The 16994-nt window shown below is 32.7% G+C and overlaps 1 long non-coding RNA gene across 1 annotated transcript; it reads right to left on the bottom strand.

The window, feature by feature from the left end:
* Positions 1-149: 149 nt before the first annotated feature.
* On the bottom strand, positions 150-1281 carry LOC111711869 (uncharacterized). The gene is made up of 2 exons (XR_002767333.1): positions 828-1281; positions 150-621 (listed from the first exon to the last, which is right to left on the bottom strand). It is a non-coding gene; the product is annotated as an uncharacterized LOC111711869 (long non-coding RNA).
* Positions 1282-16994: the final 15713 nt, after the last annotated feature.

Below are 16994 nucleotides of genomic sequence, written 5' to 3'. Positions count from 1 at the left end.
CAAGTTTTTTCAAGTTGAAAGCTTAAAAGTAAGCAAAGATTAATTGACAATTTATACTTGTTTTAAGTGCTGTTTAAAGATCAATGCTGTTTGTAAGCTTGTAGAACTCCAAAATTGAACTCGAAAGTCGTCTTCATTGTATTGATATATATACGACGACGACTGTAAAAGAAAGTTGGTTTCCAGACAAATTTAAATTCCAAAGAGAGTAATGAAAAAAAAGATATTTTAATATTTAAAACAATAGTCATTATGCTTTGTCAAACATTTGAATATTCTTGAACAGAACCACAGGGTGTCCCACTCCCACTAGACAGAATAAAATAGTGTCCTACTTAACAGATCTACAGGATTTCCCACATAAACAGAACTACAGTTGTCCCACTAAACAGATCTACAGGGTGTCCCACGAAACAGAACTACAGGGTGTCCCACTAAACAGAACTACAGAGTGTCCCACTAAACAGAACTACAGGGTGTCCCACTAAACAGATCCACATGGTATCCCACTAAACAGAACTACAGGGTGTCCCACTAAACAGAACTACAGGACGTGTCCCATTAAACAGAACGACAGAGTGTCCCACTAAACAGAACTACAGGATGTCCCACTAAACAGAACTACAGGGTGTCCCACTAAACAGATCCACATGGTATCCCACTAAACAGATCCACATGGTATCCCACTAAACAGAACAAAACTACAGAGTGTCCCACTAAACAGAACTACAGGATGTCCCACTAAACAGAACTACAGGGTGTCCCACTAAACAGATCCACATGGTATCCCACTAAACAGAACTACAGAGTGTCCCACTAAACAGAACTACAGGATGTCCCCCTAAGCAGAATTACAGGATGTCCCACTTAACAAGAACTACATGGTGTCCAACTAAACAGATCTACAGGGTGTCCAAGTAAATAGATCTACAGGGTGTCCCAATAAACTGAACTACAGGGTGTCCCACTAAACAGAACTACAGGGTTTCCCACTTAAATATACAGTGATAGCCAGAATTAAGAAGACAACTGTATAGCAAAACTTGAATGTATTTGAGGTTGTAACAAGCAAATAGCTTTACAAGAAACTTATTAAATCACTAAAAGGGGTCTGTTTTCACTGCACATTTGATGTGTCTTCTGTTCATTGCACTATTTAAAGTCATATAAATTGAGTCTAAAAGTTGTCTTAATATTCCAGACTTTTTTGGTTTTCACAATACACTAAAGCAGATTTAAATCTCAAGGCAATCTTTGCAAACTGACACTGAAGCTGCACCTTTCAAGCCCCAGGCACTAGGCAGTTGTTTAAACATTCAGGCATGTAGTCATGAACAGTCACGCCTTACGTCATGCAAATCCCGGCTTCGGGCCCTGGAATAAACTATTTTAAAATTTGTCAATTCTTTGAACCCTGGAATTCACTATTTTAAAATTAGTCACTTTTTTGGGCCCTAAAAAACACTAGCATATAAGCAGTGAGTAATTTAGGCCCTGTAACTCTCAACTTGACAACCATTAATTCCTTTGGGCCCTGGAATTCTCTATACTTGATGTTCTTTGGAACATGGAATGTACTGCTTTATAATATAAACCGGTATTATTTTTCTTTATTATGAAGTGCGTCAAGAATACATTTAAACCAAGAGAGAAGTTAAAGTTTAATTTTCTTAACCTTTTTTAAGTTGTTGGAACAAAATACTTTTTTATACTATTTTACATTTATATATTTGGAGTTCCTGCCGGGTCCCAAGCTCTAATTTTTTTTATCTTTATATCTATTTGCAACCTGATGGTGTAAACTTTTGATATTTCAAACTTACACAATGTTCCCTAACAGAATTTAAAGTATAAAATATAAAAAGTCTACGACATTTGGGTTGCAAAGAAAAAAAAGGGTTTATAACATCATAATTATAACAACATAAGCACTATATTGGAGTGGACCTGTCTTAAACTATTCCCCTCTGACCGAGAAAGTGAATTTATCGAGTACCCCCCCCCCCCTCATGAAACCCTGTACAGTCCTGCTGCCTGTTCGATGTCCAAATTATAGAAAGAAAGATAGATAGTATCTGAATAATACCATCTTTTATAGCTTCAGGCTGTATTACTTGTCCGGGGCATATGCACTATATTGGAGTGAACCTGTCTAAAACTAACCCCCTCCCCTCTGACCGAGAAAGTGAATTTTTCATTTATCGCTTAAACTCCAAGGTACATGTTGCAATGTATTTACCAAGTACCCCCCCCCCCCACGCCCCCTCCCAATGGAACCCTGTACAGTCCTGCTGCCTGTTTAATTTTCAAATTGTCCAATGGTAGAACTCAATACTCAGGCTTCAATCTGCCGCTTTCAGTGTTAATTTAGTTTAGTATATTACCAGTAGAGGTCTCGAATAATGCTTCGGCATAACACTTGAATCTGTGTACAGACAAATGCAAAACCAGCCATATTGTTTTTCTTGTCCTTATTTTAAATTCTAATATCGAATATAATTTTTACAGCAAAATACAGGTTCTTTAGACCAATTTCAGTTTCACTCAAACTAAAATCTGTTAATGGATGAAATATTAGACTTAGATAGTGAAGAAATAGACAATATTTATTAGAAACATGTTACATTTTTAGAAGACTAAGTTGGTATACATACGAACCGGTCTAAACTCTTCAACATGTGCGCAAATCTAGCCCTAACGGTAATTGACGAAACCAAACACCGCTTAACGAAATACACACATATAAGCATAAAATGAAATATGCTTATTATGAATAACACAGTAGAATATAATAAAAATACAACACTAGAACGTGTTACTATAAAAGAAAAACTTAAATTAAGTAAAGTAATAAGAAAAAAAATATAACAACCCGTTAATCCCAGTTTATATTATACATTAGTTCAGTTTGACTATTTTGGGAAAGCAATTATAAAAATTGTAGTCTGGGAGTGATATATCAATGGATTTTTTTATTGTTTTATACTTATAGGATTCGTGAATGATTAACTTAGCTCTTACACTGCGGGATTTTTTGAAAAATTTTGAGAAGGTTTTCTTAGTTATGGCCAATGAGAGAAGTTTTTCAAAATATATCCTATTTTCGCGGGTCATTACCGGAATTTGGCATGAGTATAATTAGTCTGGACGTATAAAGGTTTGGCTTTGACTGAGAATCAGGCATACATAAGGTAAACAATCAAGAGCCAGGGCATAGTGTTTTAGCATACTAACCCTTAAGTGCGGACACTATAACAAAAACAAGTTTGGTTGAATCAAAAAAATTTGTTTTTGAAAATGATCAAGAATATAAAAGAAATAAATTAAATGAATTTGAAAACTTACAAGAAGTTAAAAACTTACAAGAAGTTGAAAACTTAAATGAATTTGAAAACTTGATCTATTATTTATTAAAAATAAAATCAGGTCTGAGAAACCTTTTATTAAAAACTGATTCATTAAAATATTAGATTTGAAGAGTGATCTGTTTAAATTATACAAATAATAAATAAAAGCTGCAACGAATTTTTTATTCTTATAAAGCTCCAAAAAAGATTAAATACTTAAAAATATATTTTCCAAATGTAGATCTAAATTAAAAAAAATACTATATTAAAGCTTGGTTACAAAGATATAATTATTAATTAAAAAAATAAATCCAATGGTGCCAAAATAAGTTGATTCAATAAACATTAAAATCCAATATCTGTCTTCTACAATTCCTAATATAGAAAAACATTTCCTGAAATAAATTCTAAGTTAATTGAATAGAAAGTCTAGCATAATAATCAACTGTAAAGAAGACTTATGGTCATATATATATATATATATATGTACTTATAGATTGATTCCTCTAGATTTCTCTCTTATCTGTGAATCATATTTTCTCTCAACCATATTTGTGTATTTGAATTCTAGTAACATATGTAAGGAGGGCTCGTGAAAAGCTCACATGATTGATTCCTTAGTTCTCCACCAGTCAGATCTCGTCAAATACTGTGCTTTTCTTCTTGAGCTAAATAGTAAACTTTATAAAATTTGAGAAGGGTTTCATTAGGTTTTAAACAGATGTGTGATAGAAACCCTGGCTATCAGAAACAGAACCTATATCATAGGCATGCAAACTAACAACGGACGAATATTTATCAATAAAAATATCTTTAATTAAGGGTTGATAAGCTTTTTCAAAGGTTTCCAAACGGACTATATCAAGGATAATGTTTTCAAGATTAGGTTAAACAATACCCTGAGGTTCTTGAATATTATCTGGGATATCATCAAATACTCTTTAAGAATCATCTGAAGACGAGGATTGATTACATTGAAAGGTATGTTTTGTAATTTATCTTTAAAGTTTTTATTTTCGATAGAATTAAGGGTGGCCTGTTCAGCTCGCAATTTTTTCAATGTATGATCGGATTTTTTTGATCAGGGTTAGTGTTATGTGAAGAATTAAAGTTAGATTCATATGGGGTCAAAATTAAAAATGACGTCAAAACAGGTAAAACAGGTAAGCCGACCTCAGGTAAAGATTCTAAGAATTTTATTTGTTTAAGAGGGCGATCAGGGGAGCGGGGGAAGGCAGGCGGCCATGAGCCACCACTATTTCCCCTTCCGTGCCACATATTAGCTTTTTTCTCTTCCGGCAGCAATGAGCCACCACTATTTCCCCTTCTGTACCACCACATTTGACTCTTCCGGGCAAAACTACTTTTTTAAATGGTATATTTAGGGCCTTTAAAGTGTGATTTTTAAAAATCCAGCCGCGTCACGCAATAAATATATATTTAGATCTTTATATTTCAGTGTTAATATGTAATAAGGATGATTCCTCTTAATGTAAACTGTAAAACTTTTTTTTTCAAAAAAGTAGTTTTGCCCGGAAGAGTCAAATGTGGTGGTACGGAAGGGGAAATAGTGGTGGCTCATGGCTGCCGGAAGAGGAAAAAGCTAATATGTGGCACGGAAGGGGAAATAGTGGTGGCTCATGGCTGCCTGCCTTCCCCCGCTCATCAGGGAGATGAGTTTCAAAATTTAAAACTTCATGAACCACAGTATGTGAACTAGGTCGGCTAGATGTTTCCATAAGATCGGTAATAATATCCGAATCCTCTAAAGCTTCCACTTTTCCCCTAATTTTCCCACGAATTTTATATTTCAAAGATTAATTTCAGCTGCTAAAGGTTGCACAGGTAAAGCAAACGCAGAATTTAAAGGTTAAAATATAAAAGGTCTAAGAGATTTGGGTTGCAAAGAAAAAAAAAGATTTATAACAAAGTTGGCAAAGTTCATTTCCCTTTTTTCTGAAATTTCAATCATTAAATTTGCAAAATAATAAAAATTTCATCAATTGCTCAATTAATTTTTTGTTATTTTTCAGACTTAATTGTAAATTTGTAAAGGATTATTAAATCAAAAATGTGATTAAAACTGTCTACATGAATTTTTTTTACAATTTTTATATTTTCACTAGATTTTTTGACTTACAAAATTTTTAACTTTAAACATAGAATTGAGTTCTTTAATAATACTTTTACATATATTCTGTACTTTCTACAAATGGACTGTAAAACATAGCAAATAATAAACATCATTAACAAAATAGTAGATAAACAATACAACTAAACACTTGCATTACAGGGACCATCATTCTATTTTTCAGTGATCCTAAACCTTTAGTCTGACGTCTTCTTTAGACTTTTATCTGATGTTTTTCTAAAACAGAAAAACATGGATATCTCATTCCTTCTTGATCAGACACAGCTTTTAAGGTTATCTTTGTGAATGAGACATGACAATCTATAAATGAAGTCACTTTAAATCATGTCACAGTCTCTTTAAGCTTAAATATTCTAGACCCTATATCTTTGCAACCTAAGGGTATAAACCTTTGATATTTCAAACTAATTGAATACAGTGATAACAGGAAAGCTCTTAAATAGGAAGACGACTTTTAAACTCAAATTTGAACTTAATGAATATTAGACATAGCAATTGTACAGTGTAAATAGACCCATTTAACTTAAATTGGGCTTTGCTAAGTTACTAGTAAAATTATTTGCTTTGTAACAACATCAAAACGCTTAAGTATTGCTATTCCATTGTTTTCTGGTTATCACTGTATTTGGTCCAGGAAAATTCATAGTTTAAAATATCAAAGGCCAAAGACATTTTGATGCAAAATTATAAGAATTATCAAAAAAAAAAACTTGAGGAGGTGTTTAGTTTCTTTTTAAAGTTTGTTGTCAAAACGTTATGTTAACTAAATATAACCTACTCGATGATACCTTTGGATAACAATACCAATTATTTGTGAAATGTTAGCTGTAAAAACTTACATCATTTCTATTTTCATTTTGACTATTAAACTGTTATTTTTTTACATACCAACTAAAAGTTCCAAATATTATGTTTAATCATTCTTTCATTAATGTAATAACTTGATCTATGTTTGTATCTATTGTACCTTCCTTGTGTACAAAATAAATTTTAGTAAAAACTAGCTGAAGTGCTTAGCGTTGCCCGTTGAATTTTGAAAACACTTAAAAAAAACTAATGCAAATTTTAAAGAAATAAAAATAAGAATTATTTTAGCCGGGTTTATCCCAAGGGTACTCATGGGATTTCTCAAAAAGTTTCAGCCAATTCGGTCCAGCTGACCGGCCAGCTATACTAACATTCGGTCCAGCTGATCGGCCAGCTATACTAACATTCGGTCCAGGCTATACTAACATTCGGTCCAGGTTACCGGCCAGCTATACTAACATTCGGTCCAGCTGATCGGCCAGCTATACTAACATTCGGTCCAGGTTACCGGCCAGCTATACTAACATTCGGTCCAGCTGATCGGCCAGCTATACTAACATATAATTCGGTCCAGCTGACCGGCCAGCTATACTAACATTCAGTCCAGCTGACCGGCCAGCTGATCGGCCAGCTATACTAACATATAATTCGGTCCAGCTGACCGGCCAGCTATACTAACATATAATTCGGTCCAGCTGATCGGCCAGCTATACTAACATATAATACAAATATATAAAAGCTTTATAAAATAGATTCAAGCTTCTTTTATTTGTATTATTTGCTCCGGTCTGGGATAGAGTTCTTTCCTGGCTTTCATTTCATGGACTTATCTCAATTCCAGACTAAACAAAGAGATTAAAACTTAGGATGGATAGATAGATGATATCAACGATATTAAAACTAAGGAGGGGGATAGGTAATATCAATGAGATTAAAACTAAGGAGGGGGATAGGTAATATCAATGAGATTAAAACTAAGGAGGGGGAAACGTAATATCAATGAGATTAAAACTAAGGAGAGGGATAGGTAATATCAATGAGATTAAAACTAAGGAGAGGGATAGGTAATATCAATGAGATTAAAAGTAAGGAGGGAGGGATAGGTATTATCAATGAGATTAAAACTAAGGAGGGATAGATAGATAATATCAACGATATTAAAACTAAGGAGGGGGATAGGTAATATCAATGAGATTAAAACTAAGGAGAGGGATAGGTAATATCAATGAGATTAAAATTAAGGAGAGGGATAGGTAATATCAATGAGATTAAAACTGTTACAGTTTAACCCAGAACTTTGGAGAACTTTTGTACTATTATATCTTAATCTCATTAATTGTAAAAATAATTGAATAGCCATGAAATAAATATGCAGGGGCAGTTTAACAGAGCTTCATATAATTATACTATTAAAAAACTAAATATCTGCAACATTTCATTGTCAGTAGGTTTAGAAGACGACATTTCATAAAGTCTATCGATTTCTCCGAAGTTATGGATTGAACTGTAGTATTTAAAGAAAAATGCTTTATGGTTCTATGAAATACCTGTAGTTTGGAGGTGAGAGTTACTTGTTTTGTTGTCGTTCCTTCCTTCTTATTACTAATAAAAAAGTTATTATTTTATTTTGACCTTAGAGTACATTAATACAGTATGTTCCCTAGACTATCCATTTCAATTTCGAATTGTTTAAAGCTGTTAAATAAACTTTATAATGAATTAGGTGAATAAAAACCATCATTTGATTTATAGTTATAACGGAAAATCATCGTTTGTAAAGTGAAAGGCATAGAGTTTATGTGAAATGATTATTGGTCAATTATGAAACCAGTCTTTTTCATAATTTGGTTTTCTTTTAATATTAATTTTAGATTTTCTATAAAATGATGTTCCAGGGCCCAAAAGGTCAAATAGCACAAATATGTGAAGTTCACCTGCAGTATCGAAACAGTACAACAAAATGGCCGTTTTACACTTTTTTCTAGTAAATTCCACTCTAATATATATTCTATTCTCCTTGCCTTAGAGACAAGAGAGGGGGGGGGGGTTGAAACATCCTACCTATTAAAGGTCTCCTTGTTTGTCTATTTATAAAGAAAAATGCAAAACTTAAAATTCTTTTTTTTAAACTTGTTTAAAATTACGTCTACAGTTCCTTTAATTGTTTAAAATTACGTCTACAGTTCCTTTAATTGTTTAAAATTACGTCTACAGTTCCTTTAATTGTTTAAAATTACGGCTACAGTTCCTTTAATTGTTTAAAATTACGTCTACAGATCCTTTAATTGTTTTAAATTCCTTTAATTGTTTGAATAAGCTGTATACCTGCTACTTGTTATTATTCCACTTACTCTTGTTTTCACCTCACCCCGCACCTTCACCATTTCATATTTTTTTTTTTAATTCCATATTCTCAGGCGCAATTTGTTGGGGTCTTTGTGAGGGGGGGGGGGTATTTTTATTTATGTATTGAGGTGAGCCGTAGATTTTATAAAAATGAAAATCTTTGAATTCTGAACCCTTCTTAGACATAATCAATCATGCCATTTTCACCATTTTTCACTGTTCTTACGAGATTCTTTTATCTGAAGGGGACAGCCTTTAAAGTTTTTTATTTGAAAGGGACAGCTCATCCTAAAGTTTTTTATCTGAAGGGGACAGCCTCCTAAAGATTTTATTTAAAGGGGACAGCTCTACTTAAAGTTTTTTATCTGAAGGGGACAGCTCCTCCTAAAGTTTTTTATCTGAAGGGGACAGCCTCCTACAGTTTTTTAGCTGACGGGGACAGCCTCCTAAAGTTTTGCCTCTTCAAACATCAAAAATATGCATTTTTCAAGCAACTAACTAAATTGGAATAAACTTAAAATTTGATCTGTCATTTAAAAACCATCAATGTACGCATTCTGCACCCTTTCTTTATTTCATCATTAAAAATGTGTAGTTTAACAAAAAATCTTACAAAAAGGAGAAACCTTTATTAAATCGGTTTAAACTAAGAAATTAATAGAAAGTACACTGTAAATTTGACAATGTACATCTAAATCATTGAGACATTATAAAAACAAAAAATTGTACTTTCATTCATACGATAGTTAATGATATAAATATGTAATCTTTCCTGTGTATTCGCAAGTACACTGTAGAAAAGAATATATATTCCCATACTTGCATTTAGGCAAACTGTAATGTACTGCTGTAGTGTACTGGTGGGTAGGAAACCTAAACAATAATAAAACTGTACTGTACTGCTGTAATGTACTGGGTAGGAAACCTAAACAATAATAAAACTGTACTATACTGCTGTAGCGTACTAGGCAGGAAACCTAAACAATAATAAAACTGTACTGTACTGCTGTAGTGTACTGGGTAGGACACCTAAACAATAATAAAACTGTACTGTACTGCTGTAGTGTACTGTGTAGGAAACCTAAACAATAATAAAACTGTACAGTACCGCTCTAGTGTAATGGGTAGGAAAACTAAATAATAATAGAAATGTACTGTACTGTCCCAGTGTACTAGGAACCTAAACAATAATACAACTGTACTATACTGCTGTAGTGTACTGTGTAGGAAACCTAATTAATAATAAAACTGTGCTGTACTGCTCCAGTGTACTGTGTAGGAAACCTAAACAATAATAAATCTGTACTGTACTGCTGTTATAGTGTACTGTGTAGAACACCTAATAAAAGTGAGAACAAATTATGACTCAATGTTTTTAGGAGCAATTTACTAAATCTTCATAAAACTTTGGCATATACATCAATACAATGATGATACTATGCTATGATACACATATCTCACATATCAAACGATAAGTTTACATACACATATCTCACATATCAAACGATAAGTTTACACACACGTATCTCACATATCAAACGATAAGTTTACACACACGTATCTCACATATCAAACGATCAGTATACATACACATATCTCACATATCAAACGATAAGTTTACATACACATATCTCACATATCACATGATAAGTTTACATACACATAATTCACATATCACATGATAAGTTTACACACACATATCTCACATATCAAATGATAAGTTTACACACACATATCTCACATATCAAATGATAAGTTTACACAAACATATCTCACATATCAAACGATAAGTTTACATATACATATCTCACATATCAAACGATAAGTTTACATACACATATCTAACATATCAAACGATAAGTTTACATACACATATCTAACATATCAAACGATAAGTTTACATACACATATCTCACATATCAAACGATAAGTTTACACAAACATATCTCACATATCAAACGATAAGTTTACACACACATATCTCTGTACTAACACACAAAGGTGTTACGAGTACCGTTGTAAATCAGGCATTGTCTTATTTGCATGGAGGGTCACTTAAAATTACACTTACAATCCCTTTGAGTTGAGCTAGACTTACCAACCATCCACGTAAGACCAAGAAGAAGAGAGATGAGAAGAGTGTTACGGAGCATAGATATAGCTTGAGCTTGACCACCAACATTCCTGGGGTTTAATAAGTTAAAAGAATTGACCTTCAAAAAAGTTGGATTATAATTTCTAAAAAAAATTTCAGAAAAAGAACCCTTTTCCTTTTTTTAGTTTGTGTTTTTAATGGCTCCCTATAAAGTAAAAACAAATTATAAATTAATTCAAATTTGCATTAATATACCTTCTTTTCCCGGCTTTATGTGCAATAATAACTGCAATCACCGTTACGCCAGTGTTCAACAAAACCACTAAACCTGAAAGAAATATCTTTGGCGCATTTTAAGAATTTTTGTTTATGTAAAAAATGGAATTACGATTCTTTTGTGACCATTCTTATGTGACGCACTAATAAATAAATCAGGACAATAAACATCACAGTAAAGTACAGTACAGTACAGCACAGTAAGTACAGAAAAGTGCAGTGCAGTACAGTACAGTACAGTTCAGTACAGTACAGTTCAGTACAGTACAGTACAGAACAGTACAGTTCAGTACAGTACAGTACAGAACAGTACAGTACAGTACAGTACAATACAGTACAGAACAGTACAGTACAGTGCAGAACATACAGTACAGTACAGAACAGTACAGTACAGTACAGAACAGTAGAGAACAGTAAAGTACAGAACAGCAGAGTACAGTACAGTACAGTACAGTACAGTACAGTGCAGTACAGTACAGTACAGTACAGTAAAGTACGGTACAGTACAGTACAACACAGCACAGTACAGTACAGTATAGTACAGTACAGTACAGTACAGTACAGTACAGTACAGTACAGTACAGTACAGTACAGTACAGTACAGTATAAGAATAAAATGGAACGAAATAAAATAATTATTTATTTTATAACATTTATCAACAAAAAATTATGTCGCAACTGTAAACCGTAAATTTTAAATTTAATGTAAACATACTGTTAGCCACAGAAACCAAGTTTAGTATGTTATATAGAATTTTGCGTATTCTATAGTACAAATTCTCTATTGGCCCACCCTTGGTTGAAGTGCTTTACATTATTCAATAACCCTATTCCTGACCTCTCCTCCCCCCATCCGATGGTTTTTATATTTCTTGAATCTATAAGATTTAGAGAGCTGAAATTCCTTGACTTTTTAGATCAGGTCAGATCAATGCTTTCTAAAAATGCAAAATGTCATGAAGATATGATATTTTGAATTTGTGCAAAAAAGGGCAAATGCGAATTGCAAAAAAAAAATTATCCCATTATCCCATTAGTACGTTCTACTTCAGAAATGGTCGGAGAACTGCACAAACAGCAATTCACAATGATATGATATTTAACTTAAAAATGAATTTACAGTTACCGCTTATCTTTGCAAAATGGCAAAACTAGTTTGCAAAAATTAGGTATTTTTTTTGCAAAGGATAAAGCATCATTTTGAGATATATTTTACTTAGTTTTGTTATAAAGTTTATAAAAAAGAGACGGAAATGCAAAATATGTTATCATCAGATAAATATTTGTTTTTGCTTTTTTTGTGCAAATTTTTGTTAAATCTGGATTGGCATATTCAAGAGCTTTCAAAAATTGTATAATTTGTTGGATTTATCTTTAAAATTATGGATTGAGAGGGGGGGGGGGGTTTCCAGTCAAAAAAATGATTTGCTTACATTTCGAGTAAAGATTGCACGAAATTTTGCGCAAATTCTGAAGAAAATCTTGGTTTTTGCGTATTTCATTATTTCCTGCTATTTCGTGATTTTGAGCTATTTCGTTATTTCAAGCTATTTCATTAAATTTTGAGAAACAATTCGAGGAAATGATGAATAAATTCAAAATTAAACCAATCAGAGTAAAATATATTCCAACCTGCTCGGCGCTCACACATATGGTCGAATTAGCTCCAATTCTCAGGTTTTAGGTCACCAAATCACATTCACTATAAATCATCAGTCCGGTCAAGCACGTAACTAGGGGGGGGGGNAAGGGGGAGGGGCTGTAGGGGGGGGGGACAAGAAGTCCACCCTGTTTTGCATTAATTCATGAATTCCTGGGAAATTTCATATTCATGCAAAATTTTGTGCAAAAAAAATTATTCATTTTAAATGAATGCGCAATTTCGTGCAAAACTGGTTTCATATTGATACGAAAATATGCGGAATTTCGTGCAAAAAAGTCATTTCGTGCAAAACCACGCAACTGTTGCGCAAGAGAATTGACTGTTTCGTGAAAACCCTAGGAGGGGGGGGGGGTAATTTGACCTACTACCCCCCGCAAATATTGTTTTCAAGTGCCCGCAAAGATAAAGTTAAAGCGCGCTAACCTTAGTTAGTTCAGAGCGTTTTATAATCATTGCGGTTCGGAACAAATTTCCTGATTATTGATGGGTTCAAGTTGCCCTCCCTCCCTCACTGCGGTTGCAGCACAGTTGCGGTTTTATTCTCTCTCTACATGTGATCAAACCTGTAATTTTTCAAGGGGGATGTATGAAATTATAAAATTTCTATGAAAGCTTGAAATATATCATTACATTTAACCTATAGTGATCAGTTTTATACGTATTATTATTATTATTACATAGTTATAGTTTTGAGAATTAAATTGCAATTTTTACTAAATACACTGGAAAGATCTGTGCGAATTTTCTTGCTTTTCTATTGATTGATTGTTTTCCCTTAAGCTTCTCAAAAATTTATCAAATTTATAAATCAAAAAAATAAAAGCGTCCTAAAATGAAGTTTAGTTGTGTAAAAAAATTGTGCCATAAGACAGTAGTCCATTAGAGCTTATATGCAGTTGACCTAAAATCTCGATTTTTTCAAATTTATATTTGGGTCAAAAAATTTGAGCTACCTAGCTCAAATACTTCTTGAGCTATGGAAAAAATACGATAGGAAAGATGTCATAATGACACCCCCCCCCCTTTGCCAGGGTAAGTTTGGTGTTAATTTTTTCCTAAGATTATGGTAAAATTTTTATTTAGTATTTCTTTCTTTAAAAAAATACAACACAAGAAAAATGATTAATGAAAATGTTTGATAGTGCTTGATAATAATGCTTGATAATAATGCTTGATAATAATGCTTGATAATAATGCTTGACAAAAATGTTTGATAGCTCTCATAGGTCTCATGAAATACATGAAACTAAAACATTTTTAAATGATGTAAAACTAATTAAAAATAGTAATGCCCAGCACTAATTCAGTTTACCAGTTACTGTAAAATGTTCCGCTGCAGACACAGAGGGAAGCATGTCCTGCTATTGCCGCAGCAGACACAGAGGGATTTACCTCAAGATATGACTTGCAGATTTCTTCGCTCAAAAGTTAATAGTACAAAATGTCGTACACTTTTCAAGCTTGAAATACAGAACAATATAAATTATCATGACTTGAGAATTTGTACAATTCTTTGCGCATGGAAGTTTTCTTATAGGGAATGCAAAGGAAAAATGAAAGGAGACCGAGACACATGACAATAATACTGCACTGCCATTGGTTGGAGTTCTGGTGACATGTTTCGGACGTATAAATAATTTAATCCATTATATCTTTTAAAAATAAAAATAAAAAAAATATTAAATTTAAATAATAATAGGCGCAAACCAGAGTTTCTCAGGCATTCTCATGGGATATCGTTGTTTTCAGAATAGTTGCGTATTAGTTGAATATGATTTGATTAATGCTATAAATCTTATACACAATCTTACATATATACGTTTTGGTATAAGTTACACACAGTTTTATATCAATTTCTTGAGACTGGAACATAAGATAGAACTCTTATATGTCTCAATCAACTCCTGAGAATCTCAGGTTTCAGCCTAAACCCCCTTTCATGTTTCCTTTACAGTCCCTTTAAATGAACGGAAAATTCCGATGACGAACACAAACATCCGTTAATTCAAAATTCTTCACGAACAAAAAAAACCGATAATTCAAGTTTTGACTAAAGATACCTTTTCTTATTGATGATAAACAATGTTCATAACACCTACCCAGACAAGTAATGTATATGTTTAGGTGCAAGGTTTGAATTGTTAAACGGGATCGTAAGCGTAAATTCCCATTTTTTCCTAGGTTTTTAAAAGTGTTTAATTGTGATAATTCCTTTATTTTTTTAGGAAATAAACACTAAGTTTTTTGAATTAGAAAAATTTAAATGGATGTCATACTTGATCAGAGAATTCCATCTTCTCACTTGACATTAAGGTGAGAGTCCCTTTAAGGTATTTTGAAGGTACTTAAGTCTGTTTGTTTGTTAGTATCCAATAGACGTCAAAACGGCAGAACTTATTGGGCCCAGAATTACAAAAAGTTATCTCAAAAAATCTGAACTAATTGTATAATTTTAAAATCCACGAAAAAGTATTATGAAATCTGCAAACTTTGTTTTTGTTTTCTATCGTACAAAGAGAAGATTCTCTCAGATAAAGCAACAATAATAAGTTGAAATAGAGAAGATGGGAGCGAAGCACCCTGAAAGCTAGTCTATACAATTAAAGCTTTTCGCTTATATATTTTTATTTTTATATATATTTGTATGCTAGCTATAGCCTGCTTGAATACCTCGGGGGTAACATTCGTCATTTTTATTTTTAATCGTAATATTTTTTTAATTGAAATTTTTTTAAGTCTAATTTTTTTTCTAAAAATTTGATTTTAAAAATTCCACGGGTAACGCCGGTCACTTCAGCTAGTTATTCATATTACATGGTCGTGTTTAAAAACTCTGTGATTATACTGTTATAGTGAAAGTGCTAATTTAAGTTGAAATTACCCCTGGCTAGGCCCTAGCTAGATCAAGCCATGGGGGAAAGCGTACAACACAATACATTTCTCAATGAAAATCATGACTTGACAAATCTTATATGATTAAAATAGGAATCATCTTTAATACAAAAAGTAGTTTCTAAATATCCAATCCCTAGGGCTGATTATAAGTCAACCATGAACAGGGTTGCCCAGTAAGGATGAGATTTTAGAAAATTCCTTAAGTTTAAGTTTAAATTATATTTTCTAATATGCCCAATCATTAAAAATATCATATACATTCATGGCAAATATACTCAATCTAACATTGGGAAGAGTTTTAGGTCGTATTTATAGTCTTATTCTTTGTGGGAAACCCTGAACAATACAAGAATACTATTTTTATTTATAATGCACTAAATACAGCGCATTTGTAATTCAAAAAATGTAATGCTTAACAAAATAAGAGTGATAACAATACAAGAGTAATCAACAAAAATATCAAATGCTTGAAATGTTCATCATTGGTTCGTTGTAAATTGATTTTTTTTTTGCTATAGCACAACAAGAGATAAGTAAACAATACAGGGGCGGATACAGGATTTAAGTGAGGGGGGGGGGGGGCAAGATTTTTTTAGGGAAAAAAAATTAATAATTAGGAAGAAAAAATTGGGCCGCAGGCGAAAATTGTTTTTGACTTAAAAGACTCAAAATTAATGACTAAAGACTAAAAAACTAGATTTTTAAATTTTAGGAACAAAATAAAAGGATTAGAACAGGAATTTAGGAACAATTAAAAGATTGTTCAGGAATTAGGAACAAAAATAAATGATTAGGACAGGATTTTAGGAACAATTAAAAGAGTGTTCAGGAATTAGGAACAAAATTAAAGGATTCGGACAGGGATTTAGGAACAATAAAAAGATTGTTCAGGAATTAGGAACAAAAATAGAGGATTAGGACAGGGATTTTTTGCCTCGAAATCTCAGGGGGGGGGCGAATGTCCCCTCCCCCCCCTGTATCCACCCCTGAAACAATACCAACTTAGCACAAATTCCCGAAACTAAAAAGTTAGTATGGTAATAATGATTATGATTAGGAAAAGTATTCGGCTTGGTCTCGATTATAAAAATAATAAAAACATTTAAATTAATTAATTTATTATTTGATGAACAAACTAAAAATTATTATTATTTATTTATAAAGGTAGTTCCAAACATTGGAAAACATTTGAGAATAAACTTATTGAAGAAGTAGAAAGACCCCTGTTCAGTTTTAAACTTTAACCCTATTCCTGCTGGGGGGGGGGTCAATTTGACCCCCCCTGTAGTTTTTTTTACATAACTCAAAAAGTATTGGTTTGAGGCTGTTGAAATTTTCTGACTTTTCCTACATACCCAAACCCCTCCCTTTAGGCCTAAAACTGGGCTTTAATACTAACTGCCTGAGTCCTCA

Source organism: Eurytemora carolleeae, unplaced genomic scaffold, assembly GCF_000591075.1.
Source record: "Eurytemora carolleeae unplaced genomic scaffold, Eaff_2.0 scaffold722, whole genome shotgun sequence".
Taxonomy (NCBI): Eukaryota; Metazoa; Arthropoda; class Copepoda; order Calanoida; family Temoridae; genus Eurytemora; species Eurytemora carolleeae.
The sequence above is the reverse complement of the archived record's forward strand: the minus strand, read 5'-3'. Positions and strand labels throughout refer to the sequence as shown.